The 25,244-nt window shown below is 48.0% G+C and overlaps 1 protein-coding gene across 6 annotated transcripts in view; it reads right to left on the bottom strand.

Annotated features, from left to right (window-relative positions):
- Positions 1-25,244, bottom strand: part of KAT7 (lysine acetyltransferase 7) — a 683,237-nt gene that overhangs the window by 282,434 nt on the left and 375,559 nt on the right. The gene's annotated exons all lie outside the window — the stretch shown is intronic.

The raw sequence follows: 25,244 nt of genomic DNA, 5'->3' as shown, positions 1-25,244 counted from the left end.
TGTTTTGACTTAGTTTGTTGACCAGATAAGGAACGAGCGGGAGAGGGGGGAAAGCGTAAGCAAATATCCCTGACCAGCTGATCCATAGAGCGTTGGACTGAGGGTGTGGGTACCTGGACGCGAAGTTTTGGCATTTTGCGTTTTCTTTTGTTGCAAATAGATCTATGTTTGGTGTTCTCCAGCGGTGGAAGTGATCCTGTAGAATCTGGGGATGTATTTCCCATTCGTGAGTTTGCTGTTGATCTCACTGAGATTGTCCGCTAACTGATTTTGAATGCCTGGTATGTGCTGTGCTATTAGGCGAATGTTGTTGTGAATTGCCCAATGCCAAATTCTTTGTGCTAAGAGACACAGCTGTGACAAGTGTGTGTCCCCCTGTTTTGTTGAGATAATACATTGTTGTCATATTGTCTGTCTTTACAAGAATGCGTTTGTGGGCTATCAGTGGTTGAAACACTTTTAATGCTAGAAATACTGCTATCAGTTCCAAGTGATTTATGTGATGTAGTTTTTGTTGATTGTCCCATTGACCTTGTATGCTGTGATTGTTGAGGTGTGCTTCCCACCCAAGCATGGAAGCATCTCTTGTGATAATGGCGTGAGGCACTGGGTCTTCAAATGGGCGCCCTTTGTTTAAATTTATAGGGTTCCACCATTGAAGCGAAGAGTGTGTTTGGCGGTCTATCAACACTAGATCTTGTAGTTGACCCTGGGCTTGCGTCCATTATTTTGCTAGGCACTGTTGTAAGGGCCGCATGTGTAGTCTTGCGTTTGGGACAATTGCTATGCATGAGGACATCATGCCTAGTAGTTTCATTACAAACCTTACCGTGTAGTGTTGGTTTGCTTGTATGCTTGATCTTACATTTTGGAACGATTGGACTCTTTGTGGACTTGAAGTGGCAATTGTTCTTTGTGTGCTGAGTGCTGCTCCCAAGTATTGTTGTATTTGGGATGGTTGCAGATGTGATTTGTGGTAATTTATAGAAAACCCTAGTTTGTGTAAACGAGTTTCTATGACTTATTGCGTGTGAAATTGACATTGTTGTTGAGTGTTGGCTTTTATTAGCCAGTCGTCCAAATATGGGAATACGTGCATGTGCTGTCTCCTTATGTGAGCTGCTACTACGGCTAGGCATTTTTAAAAAACTCTGGGGGCTGTTATTATCCCGAACTGTAGTACTTTGAATTAATAATATTTGCCTTGAATTACAAACCTTAGGTATTTCCTGTGAGAAGGATGGATGGTTATGTGGAAATACGCATCCTTGAGATCCAGTGCTGTCATGTATTCCCCCTTTTTTTAGTAAGGGAACTACGTCTTGAAGTGTTACCATGTGAAAATGATCTGATTTGATGAAGAGATTCAGTGTTCTGAGATCTAAGATAGGCCTTAACGTTTTGTCCTTTTTTGGAATGAGGAAATATAGTGAGTAAACGCCTGTTCCTTTTTTGTGATTGGGTACTAGCTCTATTGCTTGTTTTTGTAACAGTGCTTGGACCTCTATATGTAATCGGTCTAAGTGTTTTGGAGACAGTTTGTGCGGTTCTGGTGGCACATCTGGAGGGAATGTTGGGAATTCTATGCAATAACCATGTTGGATAATTGATAGGACCCATGTGTCTGTGGTAATATGTGTCCAATTGTGGTAGTATTTGGTTAGCCTCCTCCCCACTGGTGACAAGTGTTGGGGTGTTGTGACACTGAAGTCACTGCTTGCTAGGGTTTGGTTTGGCGGGCTGGAATTTCCCTCTTCCTCTTGGGAATTTCCCTCTATAGCAACCACAAACCCGCCCCCCTTTGGTATTGTGATTGATAGGTGGGTTTTGTTTGGGAGGTGGAAGGTTCAGATGCTTGTTGCCGAAACCCCCCCTCTAAATTGTGGTTTCCTAAAAGTGCCTCTGAATTGTGGGGAGTAGAGCGCGCCCATGGCTTTGGCCGTGTCCGTGTCTTTTTTCATTTTTTCGATGGCAGTATCGACTTCCGGCCCAAACAACTGCTGTTGGTTAAACGGCATATTTAATACCGCTTGTTGAATTTCTGGCTTGAATTCAGAACTCCGCAGCCATGCATGTCTGCGAATCGTTACAGCCATGTTGACAGTCCGTGCTGCTGTCTCTGCAGAGTCCAATGCGGACCTTATCAGATTGTTAGATATGGCCTGTCCCTCTTCAACTACTTGCTGGGCACGTTTTTGGTGTTCCTTGGGCAAGTGCTGGATGATGTCTTGCATCTCGTCCCAGTGTGCCCTGTCGTAGCGTGCAAGTAGGGCTTGCGAATTTGCAATTCGCCATTGATTGGCTGCTTGTGATGCCACTCTCTTACCCACTGCGTCACATTTTCTACTCTCTTTGTCAGGTGGTGGGGCATCCCCTAACGATTGTGAGTTTGCCCTTTTTCTTGCCGCCCCTACAACCACTGAGACCGGTGTGAGCTGTTTCGTCATAAACACTGGGTCTGTTGGGGGTGGTTTATATTTCTTTTCGACCCTAGGCGTTATAGCTCTTCCTTTTACAGGCTCTTGGAAGACCTGTTGTGCGTGCTTGCGCATGCCCGGTAGCATTGGCAGGCTTTGATAGGATGCATAGGTGGATGCCAGAGTGTTGAAAAGGAAGTCATCTTCCACTGGTTCAGAGTGCATCGTTACATTGTGGAACGTAGCTGCCCTGGCTAGTACTTGTGTACATGCTGTACTGTCCTCTGGTGGTGACGGCTTGGTTGGATAACAATCTGGGTTGTTATCCGTTATCGGTGGATCATATAAATCCCATGCATCAGCATCATCTTGGGTCATCCGAGTATGTGTGGGTGACTGCATTAACGGTGTTCCCACTGGTGACAAGTGTGGTGAGTGCAGTGGGGATGGTTGTGGTGAGACCTGTGGTGGTAGTGACTTGTCTCTAACCACTTTGGCCTTTGGTTGCATCTCTGTTTCTTGAAATGCAAGTTTTCTTTTAGATTTGAGTGGAGGTAAAGTCTGAATATTGCCAGTATCCTTTTGGATATGTAACCTTTGTTGTCTTTGATCAGGTTCCTCTATATCCAAATCTTGCTCAAATCTATGTCTTCCCTTGAGTTGCATGGAAAGCCCTTGCTCCTCAGTGTATGAGGTTCATTTTGGCTCCGAGGCCGCTTTTTTCGGTACCGAAGTTTCTAACGTAATAGTCTTTTTCGGTTCCAAGGAGCTTTTACGGGGTTTGGTCGATTCGATCACTCGGTGTTGTAATTTTTCAGTACCGGAACCTCAACCGGAGTCGGAAGCCTTCGGCAACTCTTTGGCCTTTTTCGGTGCCAATGTTATCTGGTCACCTTCCCTTCTGTGGGTTGAGCCATGGCCTGCTGACGGTGGCGTCCCCATGGCCTTGAGTTTCTTGGTGTGACCCTGAGTATGGGACGGGGCAGGGTTACTCACGGTTTGTTGCACCGTCGAGGGTCGTTCAGTGTCGGATTCATCCGAGTCTGTTTCTTGGATGGAGATTCTTTCTTTCTCCTCGATGTCGAGCTGTTCTTTCGGTTTCAACGCCATTTGCAGTCTTCGATCTAAACGCTCGGCAAGCTTCACAAGTATCCTTTCTGTGTTCGGGCGACAAACACAGGTTACAGACCCGGTGCTGGTCTGTATAAGGATACTTTGCGTGACACTTAGGACAGAAACGGAAAGGGGTCCGGTCCATTTGTCTGGGATGACGGGTGTGGTCGGGCCGACCAGGCCTCGATGAAGAGTGGAAGCCCTGAAGGGCCGCCGAAGCGGTCTTGATGTCGGTGCCGATACACTAACACTAAACCGGTACCGAACGAGAACAATACCGCAGAATTTTCAATACTTTAGCTAACGTTCCCAATTCGAAATACGGAGCGAAGAGGAACACGTCCGAACCCGATGGCGGAAAGAAAACAATCTAAGATGGAGTCGACGCCCATGCGCAATGGAACCGAAAGGGAGGAGTCACTCGGTCCCGTGACTCGAAAAGACTTCTTCGAAGAAAAACAACTTGTAACACTCCGAGCCCAACACTAGATGGCAGGAACAGTGCACAGCATGTGTATCTGCAGCTACACATGCTATCGAACATATATATATATATATTTATATGTAGTGAGAGAGAGCGCGAACAAGTGAGAGAGAGAATTAATACTTTTAGCTGGAGGTATATATCTCGTTGATAGTCTGGTGGCACCTCCTTCAGTACATAGACAGCACAGCTTTACCAGCATATATCTAAGAGGGGAAGAAAATGTAATTCTTAAATTGTTCTAAGACCACAACGTCACACCTAATAGAAGGTATGTGTAACAGTATCCTAAACCCCTCTTAATCTTCCAGTTTTTGGAACGGAACAATTTACCATGCAGCCTAGCTGACACAGCAAAACCACAAACTTCGAGAGGAAGGTCGAAAGCCGCCAACTGTTGCCACTCAATCTCCACGCATTAAGGTGAAGGGGGTGCTGGACCCTCCCCTGTTGCTGCGACAAAAGACCCTTTTGAAGAGGCAGTCTGATCAGCGGTCGGATGCTCACGCTCAACAGCTATGGATACCAGACTCTCCATGCCCAATCCAGAGCCACAAGAATGCTGTGGTCCCGATCTTTCCTGATCTTTTTGAGAACTATGTGCACGAGTGGTATTTCCCGAAAGACGTACAGGAGACCAGAGCCTCACTAGAGCCGAAAAGTGGTTCAGAGCGATAGCTACCTTGGACACTCCAGCTTGTAAATTAGCAGATATTGCATGTTCTCAACGGTAGCGAAAGGCTTTAGCCAAGGCTCTCACCAAGCTTGAAAAAGATGTTGTACCACATCTGGATGGATACGCCAATCAAGATCAACTAGTCAACATCAGCAGAGTTAGTCTACCTTGACAGTCAGAGAGCCCGCAAGATGTTGAACCACCAGGGAAATGCCCTGGTGGTCCAGCCATTTCCAGAGATGCTGATCTTCTTGACAAAAGAGTCCACAACCCTAATCCACCCTGTTTGTCTGTAATATTGTCCGTGACTTCTCTTGATCGAAGGAAAAAAGGCTGTCAACACCAAGCCAACTGCTTAGTGTTGAAAGCCCAGGTTGATGTGAAGCCCAGACTCCGCCACAGACAAGAGTCCTTTGATCTTCAGCTCTCCAACATGGCTGCTCCAACCCAGAAGGGACACATCTGTCATTACAGTTAACTCTGGTTGTTGAAGATAGGGGGTTGCCATTGACCCAATCGTGATTCACCAGCCACTGCTGCAGATCTGGACCATGTAACCAAGATTACCCCAATGCTGTGCCCACTGGAACTTTAGGTCCCACTGCAGAGCCCGCATATGTCAATGGGCATGTATGTACACTACTGCAGCTGCCACACAGAGACCTGATTCAATGGGCAGGACGCCAAGCTTAGGTTATTAAGCAGCCAGGGTACCAGGCTACTGTGGGATCAAAAAGGCATGTGCGGATACCAGTCCAGTAGGCTAGTACACGGTCTTCAAATACAAGGTACAAATACAAAATACACCGGGAATAAAGTGCAAAACCAGGTCAGTTGTGCAGTCTTTTACTGTTAGACCTGCAATCCCAGGTTGCTCTTTAAATATGCATTGAATGTTAAGTAGTACAGACATTGAGGGCAAGCCAGGTGCAGCATATAGATCAATCTTATACTTTGCAGGATAGTACGAAATCCACAGACACTAAAGTGTAAGATGCAAGGCCATGCCGTTTTGTGCTAACGTTTGCTATTAGGCCTGCAGTCACAGAGACTGGTTATTCTATGAATAAACAGTAAATGTAAAATATCACAAACGTTGAGAGTGCAGGTCGGCCACAGCATGTAGTTTGGTTTTGTGCTTTGCGGAATAATTAGAAGAATCTAGAGTCTAAGGTATCAAGTGCAAAGACATTTTTGTGCAAGCATTGCTACTGGGGCTGCAACCTCAATGGCCAATTGCTCTTTCAATATGCAGTCCAGTCAGCATAAAAATAGCCTACGCAACCTCCCATGCCCTTAGTGCTTACTAATTAGGACCTTGTTTGTGGGCAGGGACTGACCCCTGTGCATTTCACAGGCACATGCCAGCTTCAGATAAAAATTTGCCAAAACAGGCTAATTCTGTTGGAGCCTTCGCTGTGTACAATTATGTCAGCACCATTTTGTATGTTCTTAATCTGTGCTGAAGTAATAAGGATCTTAGGAGTGCACACCTCTGTTGTAAAAGGCCAGGGCAGCAACACACGCTGTGGGCTACCAATTCCGTGTAATATTGGCACAGCCTGCTTTGTTTCTGGATGCTGGTTGCAGACTTCCAACAGAATCTGTATTTCCACACCGAAAGAGTTAAAAATCGCATAAGCAATATGCTTCTGAACATGCGGTTTCCAATGGCCACTATTAGATATGGTTGACAACGCACCGCCTCAAGTGAGTCCGCAAGGCCCTCTGCCCCTCTGATTTTCCTGACATAAGAAATACCTGATTCCTCTTGAGACCCTCCTCCCCTGTACATTTAAGGACCTCTTCAGCAAGGCCGTCATTATGAGGGGGGGAATTTGCCAAGTAGACTGGAACCAGATATAAGCTGGCCTGTGAGCTATTTAAATAACTGGTCCAATTGGTGGGGTTATGCGTAAAGATTACTTTCAGGGCCCCCACACAGACTCAGGTTCCTCCTAATTACTTGATGGAAATTGATGAATATCCTTTTCACATTTTATGTCCATAATCATCAAGTCAAACTCCAGGTGAAGCGTGGTGTGCTGTATAAATCTAGGGATCTGGAATACATATTTTTTTTTTACAAACATTAGCGGACAGTGCTCAAGTAGGACAGTTGGCCTGCTAGGGTATGCAAGATGGCCGTACGTAATAATTTTGCCTTCATCACTCTCCAGATTGCCACCGCAGTGGAAGATTTTAGCCTGTGGTATCATTTGGAGAGGGCGTAGATGGTTCTTCCCGCTTTGCCTACCAATGCGGAGCCTGGTGCGAGGTTTTGCCAGTATCTGATATTTACTTGATGACTATCTTTAAAAGACCTAGGTTCCACTGTAGTTGATGTTTCAAGATGCTCATACGGTGGGCAAGTTGCTTTTGTACTCAGGTACTCCATACTGTCCATACCAGCCTGCGGCCAGTTAGATGAAAGGTTTGTTCTCCACTGCTGCAGATCTGGGCCATGTCGCCGAGATTCCCCCCATGCTGCGCCCACTGGAACTTCAGGTACCACTGCAGAGTCTGCATATGCCAACGGGCATGTGTTACAAGCAGGATGAAGAAGGCCATGAGGTCCAACATCCTCAGCATCAATCTCACCGAAATCTAGGAAAGAGGCTGACACATTGGTATCATAGCGTGATTATCCTGGACTTAGTGCTTTAGGGTGGGCACTCAACGGTGCCCAGAACACCACCAATGAAAAGGAGCATCTGAATGGGAGTCAGGTGTGACTTCGGCACAATGATAGTGAACCCATGCGAGTGCAGGAGATTCATCCTAGCATGGATGTAGCAGGCGACTGCCAGTGGCAAGCCCACCTTAAACAGCCAGTCATCTAGGTGGTTGCATCTCTCTGAAGAGGAGATGCAACCACTGCCATCACCTTTGTGAACAACAGAGAGGTGCTGGTATGGCTGAAGGGGAACACAGCAAACTGAAAGTGCTCTTGACCCATTGTGAACCACAGGCAACATTTATGGTCAGGTCAAGATAGGGATATGGAAATGTGTCATGCAAGTACAATGATACCATCCAGTCTCCCAGGTCAAAGGCAGACAGAACTTGAGCGAGTCTTAGAATTTAGAATTTCTCCTTTTCAGAAAAAATTGAGAAGGTGCAGACCTAGGATAGGATGAAGGCCTCCATCCATTTTGGGCAGCTGAAAGAAGGACTAACAACCACAACCACAACCTACTTCGGATGCCAGCACACTCTTAATGACTCCCTAACGGAGTAAGGCAAGGTGGTTCACCATAAGTAGGTGGAGGGGTGGTCTCAAAGGGGAGAGAGTGATCCCTTTGGAAAATCTTTAAAAACCAATTGTTTTATGTTACTGACCTCCAGTGGTGCAGCGGATGGGGTATCCTGCCCCTTACATGATGGTCAGAGGGCCTGTTGTAAACGGGACCCACATCCTCTGCCAAAAAAAGCCTGTTGGCTGTGGTGGATGGAAGGGTATGGACACAGTTGGAAAGCCCCTACCTGGCAGCTAAAATGGCAGAAGGTGTTCTGGGGCTGATGAAGGGCCATGAAGAAGGACAAGGACCTAGCCTCACCTCTGCTATCCTTAAAGCACTCTGGTGCTGACTCAACCTTCTCTCCAAAAAGATGAGAGCCATCAATGAGCGTGTCTATAAGCGAGGCTTGGATATCCCGAGACTCCAGTGATTAACAGGCGTGGCACTGAAGGGTCACTTACAATAGAATAGCTCTACCTAGTGAGCATGTACTCTCCAGTTCAAATCCTATGGTGAACTTTGCTGCAACTCTGCTGTCAGCAATAGCCTGGGAGCAAATGGCTCTGGCATTTTCCGAGACCCTAGGCAGCACTTGTGCAATCAAATCCCATACTGTATGGGGATATTGACCCAAAAGGCATGCAGTGGTCACTGACCGCTGTGCAAGGCTGGCAGAAGAGAATATCCTCTTCCCAAAGTTATCCAGCCTCAATGATTCCCTATCCGGTGGAGTGATGGGAAAGCACCAAGGTTGACCCTAGAGGTGGAAGCTTGGACCACAAAGCTCTCCAAGGTGGGGTGAGGTGCTGGGCATGGGAACTGGGGTCCCCAGGAGCAGGGTGATGCCAGTGGGCAGTTATCCTACGCACAGAAACCCCTGTGCACGTCTTGGACCAAGTTCCATGTAGTACATTGGTAAAAGGTTAATTAAATAGGAGTACGGGTTCGTCTGAAGCACCTCTGTTCATCTTGACCCAGCCCACGCACCACCACAGTAGAGGGATAGATCTAGCCTGTGTCCTGTGAGGTGCCTAACCCAATGGCCTCCACCAGTTCCTCATACCTGTTACCATCAGAATTGTCTACGGAATGTTGGTATCTATAAAGGTTCTCAGGCAGCTCCTGTAAGGAAACACAAACTCCACAGTTCCATAATGGCTACACTGAAATCTGGGAAGTTTGGTATCAAACTTCTCAGCACAATAAATGCACACTTATGTCAGTGTGGGATTTATTGTAAAATACACCCAGAGGGCATCTTAGAGATGCCCCCTGAATACCAGTCTGACTCTTAGTGCTAGACTGACCAGTTTCTGCCAGCCTGCCACAACCAGACGAGTTTCTGGCCACATGTCACTCTGTGGCAAGGAACAAAGCCTGTACTGGGTGGAGGTGCTTCTCACCTCCCCCTGCAGGAACTGTAACAACTAGCGACAAGCCTCAAAGGCTTATGTCTTTTGTTACAGCACCCCAGGGTAACCGAGCTAGTGGAAATGCCCGCCCCTCTGGCCACCTCCCCCACTTTGGCAGCAAGGCTGGAGGAGATAATGAGAAAAACAAGGAGGAGTCACCCTCCAGTCAGGACTGCCCCTAAGGTGACCCCTGCCTTTAGAAATCCTCCATTTTGAGATTGGAGGATTCCCCCAATAGGATTAGGGATGTGCCCCCCTCCCCTCAGGGAGGAGGCACAAAGAGGGTGTAGCCACCCTCGAGGACAGTAGCCACTGGCTAATGCCCTCCTGACCTAAAAACTCCACTAAATCTAGTATTTAGGGGCGACCCAGAACCCAGGAAATCAGATTTCTGCAACCTACACAAATAAGAAGGACTGCTGACCTGAAAGCCCTGCAGAGACGACGGAGACGACAAATGACTTGGCCCCAGCCCTACCGGCCTGTCTCCAGACTCAAAGAACCTGCAAAGCGACACATCCGACAGGGACCAGCGACCGCCGAGTGCTTAGAGGACTGCCCTGAACCCGAAGGACCAAGAAACTCCTGAGAACAGCGGCACTGTTCAAAAACAGCAACAACTTCGCAACTTTTTAGCAACTTTCAAAGAACTCACTCTTCCCACCGGAAGCGTGAGACTTCACTCTCTGCACCAAACGCCCCCGGCTCAAGCTGCAGAGAACCAACACCACAGAGAGGACTCCCAGGCGACTGCAACTACGTGAGTAACCTGAGACCACCCCCTTGCACTCCACAGTGATGCATGCAGACAAGTTCCAGAGGCTCCCCCTGACCGCGACTGCCTGGAACAAAGAACCCGAGGCCTGGACCAAGCACTGCACCCGCAGCCCCCAGGACCAGAAGGAACCAAACTCCAGTGCAGGAGTGACCATCAGGCGACCTTGTGCCCAGCACAGTCGGTGGCTGGCCCGAGAAGCCCCCGTGCCCTGCCTGCACCGCTAGAATGACCCCCAGGTCCCTCCATTGACTTCTATTGAAAACCCAATGCCTGCTAAGCACACTGCACACGGTCGCCCGTGTACGACTGAGGGTGAGTTTTGTGTGCCTACTTGTGTCCCCCCCAATGCTCTACAAAACCACCCTGATCTCCTCTCTGAAAATGCAGGTACTTACCTGTTGGCAGACTGGAAGCCGAGCACCCCTGTTCTCCGTAGGCACCTATGTGTCTTGGGCCCTCCTTTGACCTCTGCAGCTGCAGGGCCCTGTTCTGCGACTTTGGGGTTGCCTTGAACCCCCCACTGTGGGCTGCCTATGGCCAGGAAACTGAACTTGTAAGTGTCTTACTTACCTGAGAAACTAACCAATACGTCCCCCAGGAACTGTTGATTTTTGCACTGTGTCCACTTTTAAAATAGCTTATTGCCATTTTAACCTATACTGTGTATATTACTAATTCAAAGTTCCCTACTTACCTGTGTGGCACACCTTGCATTTTATGTATTTACTTCAAATCTTGAATCTTGTGGTTCTAAAATAAACTAAGAAAATATATTTTTCTATATAAAAACTATTGGCCTGGAGTAAGTCTTTGAGTTTGTGTTCCTCATTTATTGTCTGTGTGTGTACAACAAATGCTTAACACTATCCTCTGATAAGCCTACTGCTCGACCACACTACCACAAAATAGAGCATTAGAATTATCTAATTTTGCCACTATCAACCTCTAAGGGGAACCCTTGGAATCTGTGCACACTATCTCTCACTTTCAGATAGTATATACAGAGCCAACTTTCTACTGCTCATATTTGTCTCCTTCTCGAGGCCTGTTCAATGAAAGGCACTGGCACCAACCAAGAGGACAAGGTCTCAGTTGGTGCCGGAACCAGCGTCATGCGACCCCCATCCAGCTCTGTGTTGGAGCCAGGAATAACAATGGGGACGGACCGGATTTGGCATGTCAGCAGCATCAGCACCGAAGCGGGCACTGAGGAAGGTCTCTGTCTCACAGGCAGCTCAGCTCCAGAACAAACACCGGATACACTGGGGCCCGACTGGTGCCAAGGGTTAACCCACAAGGATCCAGTGGGGGTCTCTTCCAAACTTGTGGGACCGAACAGCACTTCGAAGGGGTCAGACCACTCAAATAGGAGTTTCACAGCTTCATAAAAAATTGTTGAACTGGTCAGGGGCCACTCCAGCTCTGGGAAAGTCAGGCAAGCATGGAGCAGTCCCAGACTCAGGCTCTGCCAAAGCACATGGCTTGGATTGACAACACTCATGTGCCTCAATCTGAGACTTTGATGGGAGCGGCAAAGTCAAAAATCTCTTCAACTTCAGGGATTTATTCTTGTGGTGGAAACTACTAGACCACCACCAGTTGTGAGCCCACAAGCAGTCCATGCAAACGGGACTGTGAGCGTCTCAGGGTAGTCAGGTGGCAATGAGCTTGAAGGAATGCTCCCTCAGTGCCTTCGGCTGCATGGCATGGCAGTCCTTGCAGTCATGATTCCTCCCCAAGCACCACAGACAAACCAAGTGTAAGTCTGTCACAGACATCTGCCTCTGACAGGCACCAGAGGATCAAAACCAGCAGGTTTGTTTCGGGACATATTGTCACAACAGGAGACTACATCTCTCTCGAAAGTTTGATAATAAATCAAGAAAAAAAAAACTATTCAAAAAGCAACAGAGTAGTTCTTCACAGATCAGCGCTATCTGGCGTGGAAAGAACTAACATCAGCAGGAAGGAGTGGCACCTATATAAGTCCTTGGAAGGTATTTTCGCTGCAGATTAGGTGGCATGGAACCGAATGCCAACACCTACTGGCAGGGGCACAGATCAAAAATTTCAGGATCCAGTCGGACACATGGGGAACATTTTAAGGTAAGAAATCTACAGCTAGAAGACTATCAGATCTGCATCAATTCTTGCTTTGAACATTTCTTCGGTACCAAAAAATATATGGAATACATGCCTTTTTCTCTTTGAAATGGAGGGACTGGTTCAATTGCACATTTTTTGGAGGAGACTGTACTTCGTAAATTAGCAGATGTAGTTGATGTTTTGGTGCTGGTTTTGGGCGGGATTGATGGAGGTGATGCTTTAAAGAGCATCATCGGATTGGACGATTTGTTGGACCTATCTGTTTGTAGTAATTGCTTTCCACTCTGCCAGGCAGTTTGTGATTGTCGCTCCCACTGGAGAGGGTACCAGGCAAGAAGAAGCAAGTTGCTCACTGAGATTATGAGCAAGGTTTTGAATATGACATCTGCTGCTGAGGTTGCTATTGCTGTTCTCTTCCGCCACCATTTCTACAATAGTACTGCGTATGCTGTTATGACCGATGGCCTTAAGATTGGGAGTAAGAGGATCACTGAAGAATTTTTTTTATTTAATTTTTTTATTCAGTGAAAAAGAACACTTATAACAAAGAGAGCCCAGTAATGAAAATGTCACTTACCCAGTGTACATCTGTTCGTGGCATCAGTCGCAGTAGATTCGCATGTTCTGCAATAGCTCGCCATCTGGTGTTGGGCCGGAGTGTTACAAGTTGTTTTTCTTCGAAGAAGTCTTTCGAGTCACGGGACCGAGTGACTCCTCCTTTTGTCTCCATTGCGCATGGGCGTCGACTCCATCTTCGATTGTTTTTCCCCGCAGAGGGTGAGGTAGGAGTTGAATTGTAGTAATAGTGCCCATGCAATGGAGTGACTAAGTATGCACCTATTTAAGGTTGAGATGATACATATAGAAATAATTGAAGGTAACTTCCAAACTGCTACAGGCTCCCGGGGAGGCGGGTGGGCACATGCGAATCTACTGCGACTGATGCCACGAACAGATGTACACTGGGTAAGTGACATTTTCAGTTCGATGGCATCTGTCGCTGTAGATACGCATGTTCTGCATAGACTAGTAAGCAGTTATTTCCCCAAAAGCGGTGGATCAGCCTGTAGGAGTGGAAGTAGTCTGAAATAATGTCCTTAATACGGCTTGACCTACTGTGGCTTGTTGTGCGGATAACACGTCTACACAGTAGTGCTTGGTGAATGTGTGAGGCGTAGACCATGTGGCTGCCTTACATATTTCTTGCATTGGGATGTTTCCTAGAAAGGCCATGGTAGCACCTTTCTTTCTGGTTGAGTGTGCCCTTGGTGTAATGGGCAGCTGTCGTTTAGCTTTAAGGTAGCAGATTTGGATGCATTTAACTATCCATCTGGCTATACCTTGTTTTGAAATTGGGTTTCCTGCGTGAGGTTTTTGAAATGCAATAAAGAGTTGTTTAGTCTTTCTGATGTTTTTTGTTCTGTCAATGTAATACATTAATGCTCTTTTGACATCTAATGTATGTAGTGCCCTTTCAGCTACGGTATCTGGCTGTGGAAAGAACACTGGAAGTTCCACTGTTTGATTTAGATGGAACGGTGAAATAACCTTTGGCAAAAATTTAGGATTGGTCCTTAGGACGACTTTATTTTTGTGTAGTTGTATAAAAGGTTCCTGTATAGTAAACGCCTGAATCTCGCTTACTCTTCTCAGGGAAGTAATGGCGATGAGAAATGCCACCTTCCAGGTTAGGAACTGTATGTCGCAGGAGTGCATGGGTTCAAAAGGTGGACCCATAAGTCTAGTTAGGACAACATTTAGGTTCCATGAAGGAACAGGTGGTGTTCTTGGTGGTATAATTCTCCTAAGGCCCTCCATGAATGCTTTAATGACTGGTATTTTATATAGGGAAGTTGAATAGGTAGTCTGCAGGTATGCAGATATTGCTGCAAGGTGAATCTTAATGGAAGAGAAAGCTAGGTTAGATTTTTGTAAGTGAAGCAAGTAACCCACTACATGTTCTGGAGTTGTGTGTAATGGTTGTATTTGATTAATATGGCAGTAGCAAACAAACCTCTTCCATTTACTTGCATAGCAGTGCCTGGTGGATGGCCTTCTTGCTTGTTTTATGACTTCCATACATTCTTGGGTAAGTTGTAAGTGCCCGAATTCTAGGATTTCAGGAGCCAGATTGCTAGATTCAGCGATGCTGGATCTGGGTGTCTGATCTTTTGGTTGTGCTGTGTCAACAGATCTGGCCTGTTGGGCAATTTGATGCAGGGTACCACTGATAGGTCTAGCAGCGTTGTGTACCAGGGTTGCCTTGCCCAAGTTGGTGCTATCAATATGAGTTTGAGTTTGCTTTGACTGAGTTTGTTTACCAGGTAAGGAAGGAGAGGGAGAGGAGGAAAAGCGTAAGCAAATATCCCTGACCAGTTCATCCATAGGGCATTGCCTTGGGATTTTTTGTGTGGGTACCTGGATGCGAAGTTTTGGCATTTTGCGTTCTCCCTTGTCGCAAACAAGTCTATCTGAGGTGTTCCCCAGAGTTTGAAATAAGTGTTCAGAATTTGGGGGTGAATTTCCCATTCGTGGACCTGTTGGTGATCTCGAGAGAGATTGTCTGCGAGTTGATTTTGTATCCCTGGTATAAACTGTGCAATTAGGCGAATTTGGTTGTGAATTGCCCAATGCCAAATTTTTTGTGCTAGCAGGCTTAACTGCGTGGAGTGCGTCCCTCCCTGCTTGTTTAGATAATACATTGTTGTCATGTTGTCTGTTTTGACGAGAATGTATTTGTGAACTATTATTGGTTGGAAAGCTTTTAGTGCTTGAAAAACTGCTAGCAGTTCTAGGTGATTGATATGCAGTTTTGTTTGATGTACGTTCCATTGTCCTTGTATGCTGTGTTGATTGAGGTGTGCTCCCCACCCTGTCATGGAAGCATCTGTTGTTATTACGTATTGTGGCACTGGGTCTTGGAAAGGCCGCCCCTTGTTTAAATTTATGTTGTTCCACCACAGAAGCGAGAGGTAAGTTTGGCGGTCTATTAACACCAGATCTAGAAGGTGACCCTGTGCTTGAGACCACTGTGATGCTAGGCATTGTTGTAAGGGCCTCATGTGCAGTCTTGCGTTTGGGACAATGGCTATGCATGATGACATCATGCCTAGGAGTTGTAATACCATCTTTGCCTGTATCTTTTGTGTTGGATACATGCGTTGTATGATGGTGTTGAAATTTTGAATTCTTTGTGGACTTGGAGTGGCTACTCCCTTTGATGTGTCTATTATGGCTCCCAGGTATTGTTGTACCTTGCGTGGCAGAATTTTGGATTTTGTGAAATTGACGGTGAACCCGAGTTTGAAGAGGGTTTGTATGATCTGATTTGTGTGATTTGAGCACTGTATGAACGAATGGGCCTTGATTAGCCAGTCGTCCAAATATGGGAACACATGTATTTGCTGCCTTCTTATGTGTGCAGCGACTACCGCTAGACATTTGGTAAAGACTCTTGGTGCGGTTGTTAATCCGAAAGGCAGTACCTTGAATTGGTAATGTATTCCTTTGAATACAAACCTTAGGTATTTCCTGTGAGATGGGTGTATTGGTATATGGAAATAAGCATCCTTGAGGTCTAAAGTTGCCATGTAGTCGTGTAGTTTTAGCAATGGCAATACTTCTTGTAGTGTGACCATGTGGAAGTGGTCTGATTTGATGAAAGTGTTCACTACTCTGAGGTCTAGGATTGGTCTCAGCGTTTTGTCCTTCTTTGGTATCAGAAAGTACAGTGAGTAAACTCCTGTGTTTATTTGTGTGTTTGGCACTAATTCGATTGCATTCTTTTGCAATAGTGCCTGCACTTCTATCTCCAGGAGATTGGAATGGTGTGTTGTTAAATTTTGTGCTTTTGGTGGTATGTTTGGAGGGAATTGTAGAAATTCTATGCAATAACCATGTTGGATAATTGCTAGAACCCAAGTGTCTGTAGTGATTTCCTCCCATGCTTTGTAGTAATGACCTATTCTTCCCCCCACTGGTGTTGTGTGGAGGGGGTGAGTGACATGTGAGTCATTGTTTAGTAGTAGGGGTTTTGGGGCTTTGAAATCTCCCTCTATTTCTAGGGAATTGCCCTCCTCTATATTGTCCCCGAAAACCTCCTCTATACTGTCCCTGGTAAGTGGACGGTGTTGCTTGTGAGGTGCTGGCTTGTGTGCTTTGACCCCGAAACCCCCCTCGAAAGGGCGTTTTACGGAATGTGCTGTAATTCCCTCTACTCTGCGGGGAGTAGAGTGCGCCCATGGCTTTGGCAGTGTCCGTATCTTTTTTGAGTTTCTCAATCGCTGTGTCCACTTCTGGACCGAACAGTTCTTTTTCATTAAAAGGCATATTGAGAACTGCTTGTTGAATCTCTGGTTTAAATCCAGACGTTCGGAGCCATGCATGCCGTCTGATAGTTACAGATGTATTAATTGTCCGTGCAGCTGTATCTGCAGCGTCCATGGAGGAACGTATCTGGTTGTTGGAGATGGTCTGTCCCTCCTCAACCACTTGTTTCGCCCTATTTTGGAAGTCCTTGGGCAGATGTTCAATGAGATGTTGCATCTCGTCCCAGTGGGCTCTGTCATAGCGCGCAAGTAGTGCCTGGGAGTTCGCGATGCGCCACTGGTTTGCAGCTTGTGCTGCGACTCTTTTACCAGCTGCATCGAACTTGCGGCTTTCTTTATCTGGGGGTGGTGCATCTCCAGATGTGTGAGAGTTGGCCCTTTTCCTAGCTGCTCCTACAACAACAGAGTCTGGTGGCAGCTGTGTAGTGATGAAAACCGGGTCCGTAGGAGGCGGCTTATACTTCTTTTCCACCCGTGGTGTGATTGCCCTACTTTTGACCGGCTCCTTAAATATGTCTTTTGCGTGCCGGAGCATACCAGGGAGCATAGGCAGGCTTTGGTAGGAGCTGTGGGTGGAGGAGAGTGTGTTGAACAAGAAATCATCCTCGACCTGTTCTGAGTGGAGGCTTACGTTATGAAATTGTGCTGCTCTAGCCACCACCTGAGAGTACGCGGTGCTGTCTTCTGGTGGAGATGGCTTTGTAGGGTAGGCCTCCGGGCTGTTATCTGACACTGGGGCGTCGTATAGGTCCCATGCGTCCTGATCTTGGTCACCCTGGCTCATGGTGGTGTGAGCTGGGGAGTGAGATGGAGTTTGTGCTGGTGAAACGTTAATCACGGGCGGAGGAGAGGGTGGTGGTGTAATTCTTTTAACCACTTTTGGTTGTGGTGCTTGTTCCGTCTGGAACTCCAACCTTCTCTTTCTCCTAATGGGGGGAAGGGTGCTTATTTTTCCTGTCCCCTGCTGAATGAAGATACGCTTTTGCGTATGGTCCACATCAGTTGCTTGTAGCTCTTCCTCAAACCTATGCTTTTGCATTTGGGAGGTTAGCGAGTGCTCTTCTGTATAAGAGCCTGAAGCTGGGTCGCTTGCAGTTTGTTTCGGCGTTGAAACTTTGTCTGCGTGTTTTTTCGGCTCCGAGGTGACTTTTTTCCTTTTCGGGGCCGAAACCTCTCGGCGTCGATCTGTTTCGGTGCCGCTGTCTCGGCGTCGAGCCGTGTCCGCACCGGTATCTCGGTGTCGAGGCTTGTCTCCAGCACTTTCTCGGTCCCGAGAAGGCTGCGTGCCGGTGTCTCGACCGGAGTCGGACGATCTCGCCACTGTTTTGGCCTTTTTCGGTGCCGACGGTCGGTCACCGAATTTATGGGTCGAGCCATGGCCTGGTGGCAGTGGCGTCCCCTGGGCCTTGTAAATGTTTCTCTGTGTGTTTTTCGACGTCTTACTCACGGTTCGTGTATCGTCGAATCCTTCGGAGTCTGAGTCTTGGATCGAGAAGGTACCTTCTTCTTCCTGTTCCTCGAACTCCCGTTGGGCTGTCGGTGCGGACGCAATTTGAAGTCTTCTGGCTCGACGGTCTCGGAGTGTTTTTCGGGACCGGAACGCACGACAGGCCTCGCAGGTGTCTTCGCTGTGCTCAGGTGACAGGCACAGGTTGCAGACCAAGTGTTGGTCTGTGTAGGGGTATTTATTGTGGCATTTGGGGCAGAAACGAAACGGGGTCCGTTCCATCGGCGTTCTTCAGCACGCGGTCGGGCCGACCAGGCCCCGACGGAGGATCGAAAAACTACCCCGAAGGGCACCGGAGCTCTTCGATCTTCGATGCGGTGTGGAATCTAAGTACGCCGATCCCGAACGCAACAATACCGACGAAAATCTTCCGAAATTAGCTAATTTTCCGTTCCGAAACTCGGAGCGACAGGAACACGTCCGAACCCGATGGCGGAAAAAAAACAATCGAAGATGGAGTCGACGCCCATGCGCAATGGAGACAAAAGGAGGAGTCACTCGGTCCCGTGACTCGAAAGACTTCTTCGAAGAAAAACAACTTGTAACACTCCGGCCCAACACCAGATGGCGAGCTATTGCAGAACATGCGTATCTACAGCGACAGATGCCATCGAACACAGAATTACAAAGTAATATAAAGCTAGTCCCATGCAGTATACAAATCCCAGTGCCGATACAACAACCCTTCAGAATCACAGAGGGGAATATCCCAGCACAAGCAAAGCTCATCAGAATATAGCGTCAGCACTAGGGGCATAAAACATTGACGAGCGCAAGGCTGAAGACCAGCTCGAGATTAGCTCACAATCTGAGGGCTGAAAGTCATATTCGCAACCAACAAAGCAAGAAAGAACGATGGGCAGAGGGAAGACGCGGGGTACAGTGCAATCATCCATTAACGCATAGCAGCCATTGCGCATGAGAAAGGGGACTGTAAGCAGAGCTGCCAAGCGTGTGGCTAAGGTGAGTCACAGCATCAGCCTCACAGAGAAGACTCCAAAAAGGAGCGCAGCAGAGCCCAGATGTCCCGGGGGCGGGAACCCTGAGGGACCAATTCCCAGAAAATCATGAATTGCTCCTGGCAAAGAGAGGCATTGCGCAACCAATCAGACCCACGAGGAGACCTACCACACCCCCAACACATCGCCACCCTGCGCTTGGCCAGCAGCAGCAACAGGCCCACAAGCCTCCTATTGGCCGGCGGAACTACATCAACCAGTCTAAAGAGCGCCAGCTTAGGGGAGAAGGGCAGATCCAGTCCGGTCATATCCTCAATCCTATGCATTACCTCTACCCAAAAGGTATGAACTTCCCCACAGTTCCACGCAAGATGCAAAAAGTCTGCATCAGTGGCCCGGCACCTCTCGCAATGTGAGTCCCCACGCAAACCCATAGCGTGCAACCCTCGAGAGGTGTAATGCAACTGATGCAGAAATTTGAAATGAATAAGCCTCAACCTGTAGTTAGGGGACAGAGCTCATATGTGCGCAGCATTTTCTCCACGCATCATCAGAAATGGTCTCGCCAATGTCAGCCTCCCATTTAGCTTTAGCCGACTCCGCAGCGCCACCTCGCTGACCTTTCAAACAGTTATAAAGCTTAGTAATGAGACCGTGAGGACACTGCGCCCTACATATCACCTCCAGCACCTAACATACCGATGAAGTTGCAGGCAGATCGGAGAAGTGAGCAAGTAGAATCGCGCAGACACGCAATACGTACAACCTGTGCAACGAGTCGTCACGCCCATCCCCAAGCGCCACCTCCGGGAGATCAACCGATCACTCAGTTCAGTCAAACTAGAGCCCCCGCAAGAAATCGCGCAGCCGAGCATCGTGATGCATCCTCTCATTCGCGACAGCCAGCGACGGCATCGAGGGAGCAATGGGCTCACGCGAGTCATCTCAGCACAGAAAGACTGACCAAACTCTAGCAGTACAAGCCACAGTATCTACACCGCGCTGCCTGGGCCGAGAGGGACTCCCAAGAACTAGTGACAGGCCGTCCGGCCACACCGCATCACTTTCAGGTGCCAGAAGCCTGTTGCAACTAGTAATACGCAAAATGGGCCTGCGCACAATAATTGTAGAGTTCCAGGTCGGGCACAGCAAGGCCACCCAGCTCAAAGGGTAACGCCAGTTTCTCCCAGGCAATTCTAGGCTGTCCGTCTGCCCAAACCAACCTTATCAAAGAAGAACGTAGGCGCCGCAGAAAGCTCGCAGTGAGGACGAGAGGAATATTCACAAACAGGTACAGGAATTTAGGCAGCACTACCATCTTAGCAATAGCAATGCGACCAATAAGGGACAGTGGCAGCGAGCATAATTGGCCAACCAGAGTGTTTCCACATCACGACTCAGCCACACCCCTAAATAGCGGGACCATCCACCCACCCAATCTGATACCAGGAGGGAAATCTCGCCGACCCCCCAGAAAAGGGGCATCACAACCGACTTGGACCAATTAATCACGATGCCCGAGAAGGCGCCAAAGCGAACGATCTCATCAAGCAGAACATCAAGGTTTTTGCGAGGTTCACATAGATACAGCGCAATGTCATCGGCATACATGGAAATCAGTATGGGCCGCTGCCGAAACGGCAGCCCTCTTGGATTATTATAATGTCTCAGGCACGCCGCCAACGGCTCCATCGCAATTGCAAAAAGCAACAGAGATAAAGGGCATCTCTGGTGAGTCCCACGAGCCACCCTATAGGGGTCAGAGATGCAATGGAGCTGTGGGCTCCGAATACAGCAAGCGGATCAATTGCACAAATTGTGAGCTTAGACCCACTCTAGCAAGCAGCGCAAACATGTACTTCCATGTCAGCGAGAAGCAGCGCAAACATGTACTTCCATGCCAGCGAGTCGAAAGCCTTAGTGGCATCAAGAAACATTGCAACCGCATCATCCTAAGCTTCAATCAAGCCCGCGACCGTGAAGTATGTATGCAGATTATGCGACGTAGACCGGCCCGGTACAAACCCAGACTGGTCCGGGAGCACCAGCTTCGGCAACAGTGGGTGCAGTCGCGCAGCTATCATCTTAGCCAAAATTTTATTGTCTATATTAATCACTGAGAGCGGGCTGTACGAATCACAGCAATGTGGATTCTTACCAGGATTGCGAATGGTAACAATCAAGGCCTCGCAAAGGGAGGGAGGAAGAGCTCCAGTCTCCATAGACCTCCGCATACACCTCCAAAAGCTGAGGAGCAAGGATATCAGAGTATTCCTTGTACAACGCAGGAGTCAGTCCGTCCAAGCTGGAGACTTATCCCCAGGCAGGCTGCGGATCACTAACTTCTCCTCCTCCTCCGAGAAGGGAGCGTCAAAATAAGAGCGGTGAGCCTCATCAAACCAGAGTAAGCTGATCTCAGAAAAGTAACCTTGTGCCGCCTCATCGTCCAGCCCGGAAGGCTCAGCGTACAGATCCGCAAAGAATTTAGTAAAAACCTGCATGACACAATCCGTCCCCATCACACGGCTCACCCTCCAAGCTATCAATGTCAGTAATATAATTACTGGCCCAAGGTTTACGTAACCAGTTCGCCAGTGTCCGCCCGGCCCTCTCACCCTCCCCATAGCGCCTTGCCCTGGCAAACTTCCCCAAGAAACAAATCTCTCGCTGGGAGGCCTCTTCGTATTGAGACAGCACTCCGAAGAGCCGCTAACGAAGCGCCAGACCAATCCGACACCAGTCGTCTCTCCAGATCTGCGCCTCTAGATCAGCCAGCTCTTGCGGCAGCATCCGTAAGACACCATGTTGTTTTGAGAGGCATACCCCGCGAATAACCACCTTGAACACCTCCCACAACGTTCCAGCCGAACTCACTGACCCACTGTTTTCAGCAAAATAATGAGAGATGGCCTCACAAACCTCCTCACCACTGAAGAAGTTGAATCCTTTATCTAGACTGACACAGGTAATTCCTTCTACTATATTGGGATCTGAAAAAACCTTTTTCCTACAATTTAACTCCTTTTAATGTTTTTTATTCTTTTTCATCAGTTACATTTCTTCATCTGTGTAAGGTCCACATGAACAGCCCAAGTAAATGGTAAAATTCATGATCTTCAGCTGTGCCCCTGGTGATAAAGCTGAAAGTCTGAGCCAAATGCCTCTAAGATGTGCTATACCATAATAGTTTGAAGTTACAGTGAAGTCTGTTGAGTCTATTGCAGCACTGACTATCTGGGTACTCTTTGCCCTTCCATTATGATCTCTTAGAAAGCTAGCATTCTTTCCTTCAGGAGGTCATTTGTGATAGTCTGGAGTGAATTTTACAGAGTTCAGTCATACCGCCCAGTAAGAAAAGTGTTACTTACCCAGTAGACATCTGTTTGTGGAATGTAGTACTGTAGATTCACATGCTCTGCATTATTCTGCCATCTAGTGTTGGGTCCGGAGTGTTAGAAGTTGTTTTTCTTTGAAGAAGATTTTTTTTTTGAGTCACAGGATCAAGTCACTCCTTCTCGGCGATACTGCGCATGAGTATCAAGTCCTTTGTTAGATTGTTTTCCCGCAGGCGGGTGAGAAAAAGGAGTAAGAAGGAAGTATAAAGAAAGATGTCCATGCAAGTGTAGCTACATATGATCAAATATACAGTAACTGCAACAGCCATAGGGATTCGGGGAGGAGGGTGGTTCTACAGCACTACATCCCACAAACAGATGCTTACAGGGTAAGTAACAATCCGTTCGATGGCATGTGTGGCTGTAGATACACATGCTCTGCATAAAGTGTAAAGCAGTGCCCTCCAGAAAGCAGTGGATAACCTGTGGGCGTTGCAGTTGTTTGAAAAAGAGCTAACCCGGCATCAGCATCATTGTTTTTTCCCAAAAACTGTACCATTGTTTCCACAATTGGCACACCCTGGTACAAACTTAAGTCCCTTGTAAAAGGTACCCATGGTATCAAGGGCCCTGTGGCCAGGGAAGGTCCCCAAGGGCTGCACATGCACACTGACACTACAGCTTGTGTGTGCTGGTGGGGAGAAAAAAAAGTCGACATGGCACCCCTCTGAGGGTGCCATGCCCACAAACCACTGTCTGTGGCATAGGTAAGTAACCCTACTAGCAGGCCTTACAGCCCTAAGGCAGGGTGCACCATACCACAGGTGAGGGCACAGCTGCATGAACACTATGCCCCTAAAGTGACTACGTCCATTCTTAGACATTCTAAGTGCAGTGCGGCCATATTGAGTATATGGTCTGGGAGTTTGACATTTCAAACTCCACAGCTCCATAATGGCTTCACTGAATACTGGGAAGTTTGGTATCAAACTTCTCAGCACAATAAATGCACACTGATGCCAGTGTGGGATTTATTGTAAAATACACCCAGAGGACATCTTAGAGATGCCCCCTGAATACCAGTCCGATTCCTAGTGCAAGGCTGACCAGTCTGTGCCGGCCTGTCACTTTCAGACGAGTTTCTGACCTGATGGGGTGAGAACCTTTGTGCTCTGTGTGGCCAGAAATAAACCCTGTCCTAGGTCGAGGTGCTTCACACCTCCCCCCTCCAGGAACGGTAATACCCGGTGGTGAGTCTTAAAGGCTCAAGCCACTCCAGCTAGTGTAGATGTCACCCCCCCCGGCCCCCCTGAAAAAGCCCCACGTCAAGTCTGGCGGGAAAGCAGGGAGGAGTGACCACCTCAGCTAGGACCAACCCTAAGGTGTCCAGAGCTCAGGTGACCCCCCTCTTTGCAAAATCATCCATCTTAGTTTGACGGACAGGGATCAATAGGTTTAGGTTTGTGCCCTCCTCCCCAAAAGGAGTGGACACAGGAAGGGTGTAGCCACCCTCAGGGACAGGAGCCATTGACTACTGCCCTAGGACCCCTCGAATGCCCCTAATCCCAGGATTTAAGGGCTATCCTGAACCCAGTTCGTCAGATTCCTGGCGACCTTACAAGAAGAAAGAAGGACGGCTAAGCTGAAACCCCAGCAGAGAAGATTGAAGATGCAAACCGACTTGGCCCCAGCCCTATAGGCTAGTCTCCAACTTCAAAGCCCCTGCAAAGAAAGCGATGCATCCTGAAGGAACGGCGACCTTCGAGACGCCTCTAGAGGACTGCCTGCTTCATAGAGGGCCAAGAACTACTGTGGACAGTGGCCCTGCCCAAGAAGAAACTCCATCTAAGGACTCCAGAAGTGACCCAGAACTGCAATTCCTGACCACTCTGCACCAGACGCCCACAGCCCGTGCCCAGGTGGCCTGACTAGAGGTGGTCCCCAGGCAATTCCGAGCAAGTGTCCACCCTGGGTTGACCTGTCCTGTCCAACACAACGACTCCTGCAGCCTGAATCCAGAGGACCTCCCTGACCACAACAGAACTGGACAAAGACACTTGTCGGCAAAAGGTACACTGCACCCGCAGTCCCCAGGCCTTGAGGAATCCTAACTCCAGTGCCGCAACGTCCAGCAGGTGGCCCTCGTCCCTGTCCAGCTTGTAGGAGTTTGCATCCTGCACCCGATTGCCCCTGTGCCGCTGAGGGTGTGTGTTTGGTGCTTACCTTTGACCTCCCCCCCCACCCCACCATTGCTCCTCTAAACCCCAACCAAGTCTGCCCTTCGAAGACACGGGTACTTACCTGCAAGGTGGCCTGATTCAGGGTGCCCCTAGCCTCCATAGAAGCCCACGTTAAATTTTCCTCATTTTTTACCTCTGCACCCGGCCGGTCCTGTGTTGCTGGTGGTGGGTTTTTCAGGTTAACTTGAACCCCACCCTATGGACTTCCTAACCCCTTGAGATTGGAATTGTAAGTTCTGTACTTACCTGCATATTGTACTAACCTTTCTTCCCTCCATGGACTGTTTCTGAAAATTACACTCTTAACTTTTAAAACAGATTATTGCCATTTATACGAAAACTCTATAACTTGCCAATTTTAATCTAAGTGGTATTGATACATATGTGGAATACTTATTTATTGATGTACTTACCTGCAACTTGAATCTTGCGGTTATAGAAATAAATTAACAAAATACATTTTTGCTATATACAAACCATTGGTCTGAGGTTAGTCATTGAATAGGTGCTTCCCTTATCGTCTGTGTGTACAACAAATGCCTTGCAATACTCTCTGATATGCCTAACTGCTCGACCACACTACCACAAAAGAGAGCATTACTAGTATCTACTTTAGCCTCTGGGTAAACCCAGGACTTTGGGCACAC

Source organism: Pleurodeles waltl, chromosome 6 (genome assembly GCF_031143425.1).
Source record: "Pleurodeles waltl isolate 20211129_DDA chromosome 6, aPleWal1.hap1.20221129, whole genome shotgun sequence".
Classification (NCBI taxonomy): Eukaryota; Metazoa; Chordata; class Amphibia; order Caudata; family Salamandridae; genus Pleurodeles; species Pleurodeles waltl.
Note: the sequence above shows the minus strand (reverse complement) of the source record. Positions and strands in the feature narration are given on the sequence as shown.